Here is a 13,035-nt window from a genome sequence, read left to right on the forward strand (position 1 = left end):
GGGTAGTAGTACAGTAGAAGGGCTAGGGTGGGTAGTAGTACAGTAGTAAGGCTAGGGTGGGTAGTAGTACAGTAGTAAGGCTAGGGTGGGTAGTAATACAGTAGTAGAGCTAGGGTGGGTAGTAGTACAGTAGTAGGCCTAGCCCTGGCCCTACTACTATACTACTACCCACCCTAGCCCTACTACTGTATTACCACTCATGTCTATACCAGTGACTGTGCTGTGCTTACTGATCTGGCTTGCCCATGCTATATGTATATAGCATGAGCCAACCAGGGCAGTAGGAGCAGCACAGTGACTGGTATGCACATTATCTGCAAAATACCAGAGGAGTTATAGCCTGCCATGCACAGAGGGCTGGATGCTGACTGGACCTCACATGACCTGGAGAAAGGGCAGCAAACGCAGAGCACTTACGGCAGCAGCTCACAGGGGGAAGGGCTGGGCAGGGATGTAACAGACATCCTGTGCGTGGCACATGACCAGCCCCAGCAAAAACTTTTCTTAAAGTGGCAGAGAGGGAGCAGTTCTCAACTGTGAGCACTGTTGATGTAAAACTTGCAGCAGTTGGGGCTAGAGCGAGGCTCCCATCAGTGTGAGGGCTTAGGCAGGGGCCTTAGTGGCCTCTGCTTTTGACACAGTGTGCAGACAGGTAAAATGTTTTGATGGCACTGGGGCACTCCTGAGATTGTGATCACTAGTTGAAGGCCAGAGAAGTTTGCATCATCATGCTGCTCACTTCCAGGCTTTCAGTCAATTCCGACCTTTACCATGTATAAGTCTATGCCAACTTGTATAGAAAAAAGGTTGGATCTGCCGGGCGACTAAGAAGTCAAACTCCCTGCCACTTGCTTCCATGGTTATAACTAGAGATTGCAATGGGTCTCAGGAGTGACCCAGTGCCATCAACATTTTTGATGAGTCAAAACTCTTTTTTAATAATCCTTTAAGGGACAAATTGGGAGGAAAGGGGTATAATGGAGCACGAATAAAATGGTTTGGTGTCTGTGGATAGGAAGAAGCAAAACAATGAAGCCTACCCATTCTTTCTTCCACAAGGAGGTATGGAATTTTCCAAGTAGTCTCCCAAAAATAGTCACTGATAAATTCAAGATCAGAATTAGAGTCAAAGAAGCAACAAGAAAATAGCTCAACAACGGATGTACCCTAATCTGCACTTTTTGTTCATTGTAAATAGGCCCTGATCATCTAATACAGCCGGATGTGGAGAGGAGGCTAGCAGAGACCAGAACCAGCAGGCCTGTGGAAGGAAAGGTGTGTGACAGTTCTCCTTAACTTAGGGCCTCAAGTAAAGGAGATCTGATACTTGAGAGGATATTTAAAATAAAATGTAATGTCCTATGCAGCATGAAGAAAATTCTTTATTTGGATCCACAGTCTTCCCAGTCCATTAAATGCAGATAACTTGACCATGACAAGTCAGTGGGTCAGAGAAAGGGAAATGTAAAAATAGTTTGGAATCCAGAGAGAATGAGGCAACTTCTTGTGATGAGTTACTTGACTGGTCTGATTGAGAAATAAGACTGGTTCAATGAAGCAAGATATTAAGATGGAACTCTAAAGCTGGTCATACACATTAAAGGGGTTATCCAGGAATCGAAAAACAGAGATAATTTCTTTCAAAGACCTCTCCTTATCTGTCTCCAGGTTGGGTGTGGTTCTGCAGCTCAGTTCCATTGAAGCGAATGGAGCCAAGTTGTAATACCACACCCAACCTGGAGACAGACAGGGAGCAGTCTTTGAAAGAAAATAGGTCTGTTTTTTTTATTTATTCCTGGATAACCCCTTTAAGCTCATTTAGCTTACAGCTATCTCTCCCGCTACCCCCATACACATGCACAGTTAACCAGGTATGCATGTTTTTTTAAGATGAGAAGGTTGATTCAGGACTAATTGAATAAGTACTGCCACAGTACTTATTGAGAAGCACACATACACTGCATCTCATTCCTCTAGCTGGACACTCAGTAAATGTGTGCTGTCTAGCAAGTGGTGGTGCTAAAGCATTGCCAACTACACTAACTGGGTCATCCTAGCGTATGGCACCAGGGAAGTTACGTAATGGGGCAAGAACTCTTATTTATTATTTTGATATGGGCCTTGCTCCTCTACAGTAAGCTATAATGCTCGGATTGCTGTTTACAGTTCTTGGACACAAGGAGGTAAGTGGCAATGTTACACTGAGCAGATGTGCAAACTGATTTGAAACTAATTGAATTAGTTCCAAATTTTAAAACAGAATTTAGATTCATACAAATAAAATAAAAACTTCTAAGCAGTGATGCATTATGCATTGCTATTTTTTCTATGGCTCATGAAGGTAAGTGGCAATGCATAACAGTTAAAGAGTACCTGTCACAAAATAAAACTTTGAATATAGTGTTGCTTGTGTAATTAGTAGACACTTTCCATTCACTTGCTTTTAAAATTATCAACATAAACGGCCACTAGTGAGTTCGGTCTCCTCCCGGCCTGGCAGGAGTCCAAACTCAGGAAGTGCTTCTCTGCACTGAGCTTGATTGTCAGCTCCACAGAAAGTGAAAGCTCCACAGATTCTCACAGAAAGCCACACAGACTGACAGCTGAAGGAGACCCTCACAGACAGACACATGCAGAGAGCCTAAGATCTTCTATTCATCACAGCTTTGCAACCGAGGGCAGAAGTGGTCCCCCAGCAGGCTTCAGTGATGTCATGCCTGCTGGAAAACACCCACTATCTCCTGCTGGGAAATTGCATGTGAGCAAGAAGAAATGTAAGATATACAGCTTTTTAAAGCTCTGAATTTTTTTTTAAGGACTAGAGTGGTGTTAGGAGTAGTTAGGGAACACAGCCTGTGGTAGTTTAGAACAGTTTATTTGGTGACAGGTACTTTTTAACTCACTTCTTAACTCCTTACACTTGCTGGACAGGGCACTCTCTACCTAGCCCAATGGGTGTAGGGCTGAATCCGAATTATGAATCTAATCCTATATAATTCTGAAGTCAAGAGGAATCCCCCAAAATACATTTTGGGAGGTTCACGCATCAAATTCTAAATAAAAAAGTGTTATTTAGAGAATGAATTTGTATAAAACAACTACTGGTCAAAATAAAATAAAAAATGCATTCAAATAATACAAAAAAACAAACTCACATTCTTTTTTTTAATAATACCAATAAATACTAATGTTTTGACTTACAAGAGTTCAGAAATCAATAGTAGAGTAACCTTGATATTGCTTCACAGCTTTCGTGCGTCTTGACTTGCTCTCTACCAGTCACATTACTGTTGGGTGATTTAATTCCAGTTCTGGCACAAAAATTCTAATAGCTTGACTTTGTTTGATGGTTTGTGACCATCCATCTTCCTTTTGATAAAACTCCAGACATTTTCAATGGGGTTCAGGTCATTGGGCTGGCCATGACAGGGTCTTGATCTGGTGGTCCTCCATCCACACCTTAACTGGCCTGGCTGTGTGGCATGAAGCATTGGCCTGCAGGAAAAGTAAAACAGTTCTCAGAGCTAGGGAACCTTGTCAGAGCAAAAAGATGCTTGATAAGCTTTGATAATGCGTCCTTCCCAGAGACAAATCTGCTTAGTTCCAGCCTTTCTAAAGCACCCCCAGATCATCCACCAAATTTTTTCAGTGGGCATGAGCCACTGTGGCTTGTAGTCCTGTCTAGGTCTCTGTCTAACCATTAGATGACCAGGTATTGGGCAATGCTGAAAATGTAACTTATCAGAGATGACCTTACTCCATTCCTCTATGGTCCAACCCTAATGGTCTTTTGCAAACTTCAGCCTGGCTCTTCTTTGCTTCTCATTGATGAAGGGCTATTTTTTAGCTTTACACAACTTCTGCCCAACCTTTTTAGAACCACCCTCACCATGCACATTACCCCAGCTGCTGTTTGCCACTTTTTTGTAGGTCATGTAATGTCATCCTACGGTTATTGAGTAACATTTGATTATGCTAACGGTCATCTCAGTTGATTCTGGCTCTCTGTAGGTCTGTAGCCTTGTTGTCCCCAATGTCTGTTGCTTGGCCTAGTTCTATGAATTGCTGTCTTTGAAATTTTCAGGATAGAAGCAATGAGGATACTTTTATATAGGAAAAACAATCTAAATTTGTGTGCATGTATCAGTGAACCTTTTTTTTTTTTTTATTGCGCACTGATTGGTGCTACTCGTTTATTAACCATGTAAAAGAATGTCATGATGGCAGTAACAAAGGGTTAACATTTTTGCAGGTTTCTAACAGACAGAGGTGCAACCACAAGGGATTGTTCGTCACATTCAGTTACTTAGAAGTTAAGGGGTATTCCAGGAAAAAGCTTTTTTTTTTATATATCAACTGGCTTCAGAAAGTTAAACAGATTGGTAAATTACTTCTATTAAAAAATCTTAATCTTCAATAATTATCAGCTGCTGAAGTTGAGTTGTTCTTTTCTGTCTGGCAACAGTGCTCTCTGCTGACATCTCTGCTTGTCTCGGGAACTACACAGAGTAGAAGAGGTTTGCTATGGGGATTTGCTTCTACTCTGGACAGTTCCCGAGACACATGTCATCAGAGAGCACTTAGAGAGAAAAGAACAACTCAACTCAACTTCAGCAGCTCATAAGTACTGAAACTGGAGCCAGTTGATGTAAAAAAAAAAAAAAAAAAAGTTTTTTTCCTGGATAAACCCTTTAAGCTATTTGGATCATGCTCTCAAATGCGTTAGGACCATTGGGTCTTAATGAACGCAACAATCTTAGTTCATTTCTATGAATCGCTCGGATTCTTTTATACCTCTGTTTTTAACTGCCTTTTTTATATATAAAAATTGGCTGACCCCTTAGGTTATACAACAAGGATGATAATACACTTTAAATACAATAAAAAATTATTAATCAGCTTTGGGTTGCTACGAGACACCCCAAGGCACTCTTATTGTTACAGAGTAACCATCTACCCTCAGTCTCATTGCTAGCCCCCATGGCCTTCACTAGGGCGATCTGGCATAAGTGTAATGCTAAGTACTCTTTTGCTCCTTCTGCCCCTTTACTATCCTCCTTCCTTTTCACTCCTGGCCTTCCTGATGGCCTGGCCTCCTCCATGTCTGGTCCTTGGTCCCGCAAAGGACCTTTTCAGGATTCAGTTTACTCCATGAATAGGGCTTTTCCTCCCTTTTCCTCTCTACATGACAAGTTTCTGTTTCTCTAACTGCCTTTTCTATTCTTATCTATAGATTTGTGACCTATTCCGGACTCTCTTTTGTTCCTACCGTCCCGTGCTTTTCGCTTTCTCCCAATGCTCTATCATGCATTCCATAAATTTGGGTGCATGCTCAAATAGGAGCGTGACCTCGGGGGACCCTTCCCTAGGTTGGCAGACTGCAAAATCTTCCGTCTGTATTCAGTATAAGGAGATTGAGATTGAGTGTAAGTTACTTATATTATAAATGTTACCCTGCCTTTCCAGACACCTGCTGAAAATGTGGGATGGCCCCTGGAACCCTTTACTGCTTGATTTGGGACTGTTCTCTCATTAAAGCGTACCCGTGAGATCCGACAAAAAACTATTTTTTTAAATATATCACTCAGTACCTAATCCTGACCATGTACATCTAATGTGTCTAGCACCTTAATTTTTTTTTTATTGCACTTTTAATTTAGCTCACTAGTCTGAATTCCTCTCCAATAGAGGGGGCGTGGCCTCACTGTGCAGGTCTCCGCCCCCTCCCTCAGTATGCTGTCTGCTCACATCTCCCCTAGGATTAGCAAAACTACAACTCCCAGCTTGTCCTCACTGACAGTAGTGGGACACAAGCTGACAGTGGGATGATTTTTCCTCCAGGTGTGAGCCCTGTGCTCACAGCTGTCAATCAAGGAAGTGTGTCCATGACATAGGTGATGATGCACGGACACAGCAGGGCTAGTATGTGTTCAAGCAGGCAGGGGGGCAGATGTTTGACTGGCTTTTTCAGTATGAAATACTGAAAATTTTCTAATGAAAGCAATTGCAAAACCCATTGTTTTTGCATGCTTTACAACATATCTTAAGTTTTGTATTTGACAGTGCCCATCTAAAGACTACTGGACGATGGGGTGACCACTTGATGTTGAGGCTCCCCTTACCCCCCTTAATTTTCTTTTTGCCATGCCAGTTCATAACCTTCGTGGGGTGGGGTGCTCATTCACCTGCTGACCGCTGCAAAATGCCTTATCCCTCTCCACTGGAAGTGTACCTCTCCTTCTTTTGTGGTGCTATGAGGGTGCAAGGAAATACCTTACCACTTTGTGATGCAAGGGCACCGTTAGCCTATACATGGTCCGAGGTTGGAGACAGCTTCTCTTGGGCCAGACACAGGGAGTAAAGGAACACACAGATGTCAGGTTACGGATAACTGTCTTTACTGAGCAGGGTGCAGATGGTATTACACAGACAGTATGGTGCAGAGTGGAGAGGATGCAGTGTAACCCCTTGGGAGCCTTGTTGCCTTGCTGGGACTTTTGTTGCTTTCACCCAATAAATTGATACTGACTTGAGAGGATAACTAGGGTTCTGTCAAGGTCCTGTAGCTTTCTCCGCCAGGGCATGAACTTCCACTGTGCAGATGATCCTTGCAGAATAACCGGATAATATAGTTTACATCATTACATGTAGACTCCTGATTCAACACTAGATGGCAATAGAGACAAGATAATATACTGCCCACAGTTAAAATACTGATGTATACACATTGGTACAAACGTACAGAGCCAGCCCTGTTCTGTATATATGTAGCATCTTCCATGTGTGTACAGTGTTTCCTGTGTGTATAGCGTAGGTTTTATTATTGTTATGTACCAGGTGGTGTATGCTGTATCTGTAAACTGTATGGGGGAGATTTATCAAAAAATGTTTAGAGGAAGAGCAGTGCAGTTGCTCATAGCAACCACTCAGATTGCTTCTTTCATTTTCAACAAGGTCTTTAGAGAAATAAAAGAAGAAATCTGATTGGTTGCTATGGGCAACTGCACTGCTCTTCCTCCACATGGGTTTTGATAAATTCCCCCCTATGTTTATGTGGTGTTTACTGTAAATATCTATTTTATGGTATGCTGTGTATAGTGTGTCTGTAGTGTATATAACAGTGCACCGTTTATTCTCTTAAAAATGTCATCTAAAATACCAAACTCAAACTTGCTATTTTTGGTCGCAAAACAAGCTAGAAAAGGTGGAATAAAAAGGGGTCAAGTTACATCCATGCAAAAGTTATACTGAAAAATACAACAGATCATGACTCAAAGAATGAGCCCTCAACAGTGCCGTTTGAAGGAATATGGGGGCCCCAAGTTATAACCCGTCCTTCCCCCCACATAAAAATAATGCCCTCTGTCCTGTGCCCCCGCATATAATAACCCCTGTCCTGTGCCCTCACATATAATTCCCACGTCATGTTCCCCTCACATATAATGCCCCCCTGTCCTGCCCCCTCAGGGGGGCATTATACGTGAGGGGCACAGGACATGGGAAATTACATGTGAGGGGCACAGGACAGAGGTTATTATAAGCGAGGGGCACAAGTCAGGGGGGCATTATATGTGAGGAGCACATGACAGGGGGCATTATAAGTCAGAGGCACATGTCAGGGGGGGCCCTGTCATGTGCCCCTCACATATAATGCCCCCCCCCCCCCCCATCATGTGCCCCTCACTTATAATTACCCCTGTCTTGTGCCCCTCACATATAATGCCCCCCTGTTATGTGCCCCTGACATATAATTCCCTCCTGTTATGTGCCCCTCACTTATAATTTGCCCTTTTCTGTGCATGCCCCCTCCTCCCCTCTTTTAATAATTCCCCTGTACCATAGCACCCGAGCAGCTGTCACCATTCTCACACGCTGCTCCATTCTTGCAGTGTGAGCCGCGGGGACGTGATCTCCAGGCGCCGGCGCGAGAGTGTGACTTAATTGCGCTGGCCTGCCGTGGATGGCGTCCCCGCGGCTCTCATTGCATGAACGGAGCAGCGTGTGAGAAAGGTGAGGGAATGGTGGAGCGGGACAGCTGACAGCTTCCACTCCACCATGCTATAGGACAGGAGGGGCAACAATCTCAGGGGGGAGGGGGGGGATTGCCCCCCCTCCCCCCTAGATCCGCCACTGGCTGGAGGCTGAGCGGATTTAGACTCTGCCTCCCGTCCCGCTCCAGGCTCTCGCACTGCTGGCTTGGCCGGCCGACAGGGCGAGCTGCTGAAACGGGATAGGGGCAGGAGGACGGGCCGTCAGAACAAGCACCGGCTGTGCTTGGGGCACCGGGACAGTTTGGGGCCCCAAGCAATTGCTTGGTTTGCCTGCCCTGTAGCAACGGCCTGGCCCTCAAACAGCTTCATAGGTAGAAAAATTAAAAAGTTATTTAGGATTATTTTGAATTTGTGTTTGATTTATTTATTTATTTATTTATTATTTGTAAAACAAAACAAAAAACATACAAATGTAATATTATTATAATCAATACTGATGTTTAGAAGGAATTTAGCAATTCTGCTGCCCCTCCGAATTTTTTTTTTTTCATTTTTTAAATCAAGGGTGCCAGTAAAGAGTAAAACTTATTCCACATAAAAAAAAACCCTTATAGTACTCTTACAGCCCAAAATTCATCCCAAATTATGTGCAAAAATACGTTTATCTTCTGTCATGTAAATGGACAAAAAAAATGGCCTAACAGTTTTCCTTGGTGTAAACAAAGAGTTGTTTTCATAGAAACATAGAATGTGTCGTCAGATAAGAACCAATTTGCCCATCTAGTCTGCCCAATACTCTGAATCCTATCAATAGTCTCTGACCCTATCTTATATGAAGGATAGCCTTATGCCTATCTCTATCTTATATGAAGGATAGCCTTATGCCTATCCCGATCTTATATGAAGGATAGCCTTATGCCTATCCCATGCATGCTTAAACTCCTTCACTGTATTTGCAGCGACCACTTCTGCAGGAAGGCTATTCCATGCATCCACTACTCTCTCAGTAAAGTAATACTTCCGGATATTACTGCATAAACCTTTGCCCCTCTAATTTAAAACTATGTCCTCTTGTGGTAGTTTTTCTTCTTTTAAATATACTCTCCTCCTTTACCTTGTTGATTCCCTTTATGTATTTAACATTTTCTATCATATTCCCTCTGTCTCTTCTTTCTTCCAAGCTATACATGTTAAGGTCCTTTAACCTTTCCTGGTAAGTTTTATCTTGCAATCCATGCACTAGTTTAGTAGCTCTTCTCTGAACTCTCTCTAGAGTATATATATCCTTTTGGAGATACGGCCTCCAGTACTGCACACAATACTCCATGTGAGGTATCACCAGTGTTCTGTACAGCGGCATGAGCACTTGTCTCTTTCTACTGCTAATACCTCTCCCTATACATCCAAGCATTCTGCTAGCGTTTCCTGCTGCTCCATTACCCTGTTACATATCTTTGTGTCATCAGCAAAAAGACATACCATATCATAGAGACCTTTTGCGATATCACTAATGAAGATATTAAACAAAATTGGTCCCAGTACAGATCCCTTAGGAACCCCACTGGTAACAAGACCTTGCTCTGAATATTCTCCATTGACTACAACCCTCTGTTGTCTGTTGTTCAGCCACTGCCTAATCCACTCAACAATAAGGGAGTCCAATCTCAATGACTGTAGTTTATTGATAAGTCTTCTATGTGTGACAGTGTCAAAAGCCTTACTAAAATCTAGATATGATATGTCTACTGCTCTTCCGCGATCTATTATTTTAGTCACCCAGTCAAAAAAATCAATAAGATTTCTTTGGCATGATCTCCCTGAAGTAAACCCATGTTGTTTTTCATCTTGCAATCCATTGGATTTTAGATGTTCCACAATCCTATCCTTTAGTAGGTTTTCCATTAATTTCCCCACTATTGATGTCAGACTAACTGGCCTATAGTTGCTTGATTCCTCCCTACTACCGTTCATGTGAATGGGCACGACATTTGCAAATTTCCAATCTTCCAGGATGACTCCTGTTACCACTGATTGGTTAAATAAATCTGTTAATGGTTTTGCTAGCTCACCACTAAGCTCTTTTAATAATTTTGGGTGTATCCTATCAGGCCCCTGTGACTTGTCTTCACTTTAGACAGCAAACGTAGAACCTCTTCCTCTGAAAAGACACATGCATCAAACAATTCATTAGTCTTCCTCCCTAATTGTTGTCCTTTTCCTTCTTTTTCTTCTGAAAAGACTGAACAGAAGTATTCATTAAGGCAGTCTGCTAGCCCTTTATTCTCTTCTACATACCTTCCTTCCTTTGTTTTTCATTTAGTTATTCCTTGTTTTAATTTCCATTTTTCATTTATATATCTGAAGAATGTCTTATCCCCTTTTTTCACAGACTGAGCTAGTTTTTCTTCTGCCTGCGCCTTATTCTTCTGCCTGCGTTTTACATTTTTCACATTGGATTCAACAGATTCCATGGGGAAAATACAAAAAAAAAAAACAGCCCAGGGGTTCTGATGAGCCAAACACAAATCGGCAGAGAATCATATGGTAATTTAAGGGTTTTTGCTTTTTTTAACTGCAGCACGAGGTCTGGTTTGCAACAGATTAAAGGACTGAAACTTTTACAGACCATTTGATTGTTTGATCTTCTCATGCCTTTTCATGGGGAACATTAAAAGAATATGGGGGGAATTTATCAACGAATTTATGTGGGGTTTTTTTCATAACTTTGGCGAAATTCTTTGGTGCAGTGTCTTTTTGCGCCAAAGTTTGGCACATTCTCTCCACTGTAATTTTTTAAACTTTCTCAAAATCACATGGTCCTGTGTGTGATTTTTACTTTGGCCAGTAATTCATCATTTGCGCCAATCGATCTTGGGCGCAATTTTGCACCTTTAGGGTTTTTTTTTGTCGCAATTCACTGCCAAGAAATTTTGTACATGGAAAACCACATAGCAATGTCAGAAAATGTAAAGGCGTCAAAATACATTAAAATATTTTTTTTGTGAAAGCAGCGACACCTCCGGGGCTGCGCAATACTATCCTGTGACATGGTTGTCTCTGAGGGACCTTCACCCTCCGTTGAGCCAGCATTGGACAAGGCCACACAGGTTCAGGAAAGGTAAGCACTAAAAGTAACCAAAAATACAAAACAAAAAAAAGCACCCAAGTTAAAAATAAAATCCATTTGACATGGTGGCTATCAACCCCACAAAAGAAAATAACTCTTGTCGCTTGCTGATATACTGCAGGAGGGACTCCGGAATGGCTGCTCTACAGGGTAAAATACGCGTCCTCTGTGGCGGTAAGTTCTGTGTAAAAAAGTTCTGTGAACAGATGATTTTAACATTTGCGCCAAAATTACTAACAACGTGCACCAAATGATAAATTTGGTGCATGTCCACAAAAACCAAAGTGAAAAAAAAAGGCTAAAAAGAAACTGTCAACAGGCAAAATTGATAAATACCCCCCTATTTGTACAAGGTGCCATTACGACTATCCTCCATAGGTAGTCATGAAAAACAGAAGCTTAGCTTTAAGTTAATTTAAGGCATTGTAAAGCTCTGTTTACTACGTATAAGGCTCCATCACATATATCATTCAAAAATGACAGACACTATGATGTAACTCAGCAGACCTCAATGGGGTCCATCAGGTGCAGATGGTGTCCATTTTGTCATGAATCCAAGTCTTGTCACTTTAGTTTTTCTTTTTCTATGACAGGACTTATAAAAAATGAACTGATTATACATCTTAATAAATATTAATAGTTATTGAGAATGTTTGCATAATGTTCTCTGCATCTTATATAAATTTATTCTTATACGTGTCTGGAATTCTATTTGAAGTTAGACAAAACAATAGATTGCTGTATAGAGATGAGACCTTTCTATCAGCATAATAAAAATCTGAATGTATTCATAACCTGTCAGTCATTTTAAGAATAGGTACAATTACAATCTACTTCTACACATTGTAACATCAGTCACTGGGAATGTATGAAGCTTAAACATTCAAAGTTTTTTCCCTTTATTGTGACATCTTTTAGCTTATTATCTTATGCTTACCTTGGCTTATTAAAACTGTAATGACTAGCTAAGGATACAATTTGCAAAGCATGGAGGAGATTTTTAAAGAGAACCTGTTGCCAACTAAAAAAAAATTATATTTTATTGTCTTTAAAAAGCCTAGTTTCTTGATACGCCTTTCCGTTCCTGAGATATGAGGGTTTATAGCTTGACTATTAAAGGAAAATGGTCACTTGTTCACCCACACTAAAGCCAATACACCCGGTTATAGTACGTGTGAATAACCGGGCCCAGTAGGCACAGGCGCTCACGTGACCAGCGCCCATGAATATTCAAATCCATACAGCGGGCCCGCCTCCAGCGCTCAATTCACTGAAGACAGAAGAGGATCTTCAGAGGGACCAGGCACCGGACTGCAGGTACGTATATGAGTCAGGGACCCCGCATGGGTCTCCTGTTCACCCTCACTGTAACCCGGCGTATTGGGTTTAGTGTGGGTGAACAGGTGACTGTTTTCCTTTAAAAAAATCAAGTCAGATGGACACAAACTTAATTTTAATAATGAGAGTTAAAATCAGGTAATGGGCAGGATTATACAGTCAGGAGGTGTAAATGTTTTACATTGACAGACATGTCTACCTAATACACACCCCCAGGCAGTATAATCCCGCCGTCACCTGATTTTAACTCCCATTATTAAAATTAACTTAACGCCCATGAAGGCTAATACATAGTTTATCTCTGGAATGGTGGGACCGATCCGGGTAAGTAATTCATGATTACATGACAACAGAAATAATTTAATAAAAATGGAATCAATAAGTTTGATCAATACTAAAATTGTATTAATGAAACCTACAGATCATGGCACAAAAAATGAGCACCCAAAAGAGCTCCATAGGCAGCAAAATAATAAAATGTTTTAGGTATCAGAATATGGCAAATTAAACAATTTTGTTTTCTAAAAAAAAGTTTACATTTTTTTTATACAGTTAAATATGAGGAAAACTATCAAAACC

General features: G+C 41.4%; 1 long non-coding RNA gene across 1 annotated transcript in view; it reads right to left on the minus strand.

Moving 5' to 3' along the window:
- Nucleotides 1–3,277: 3,277 nt before the first annotated feature.
- LOC130356194 (uncharacterized) overlaps nt 3,278–13,035 on the minus strand; it is a 59,597-nt gene continuing 49,839 nt past the window's right edge. The window contains exons 3-4 of the long non-coding RNA XR_008888808.1: nt 11,626–11,702; nt 3,278–3,495 (exon numbers count right to left, since the gene is read on the minus strand). This is a non-coding gene — a long non-coding RNA (uncharacterized LOC130356194). The remainder of the gene's footprint in view (nt 3,496–11,625; nt 11,703–13,035) is intronic.

The sequence above is a fragment of the Hyla sarda genome, chromosome 2 (genome assembly GCF_029499605.1).
Source record: "Hyla sarda isolate aHylSar1 chromosome 2, aHylSar1.hap1, whole genome shotgun sequence".
Taxonomy (NCBI): domain Eukaryota; kingdom Metazoa; phylum Chordata; class Amphibia; order Anura; family Hylidae; genus Hyla; species Hyla sarda.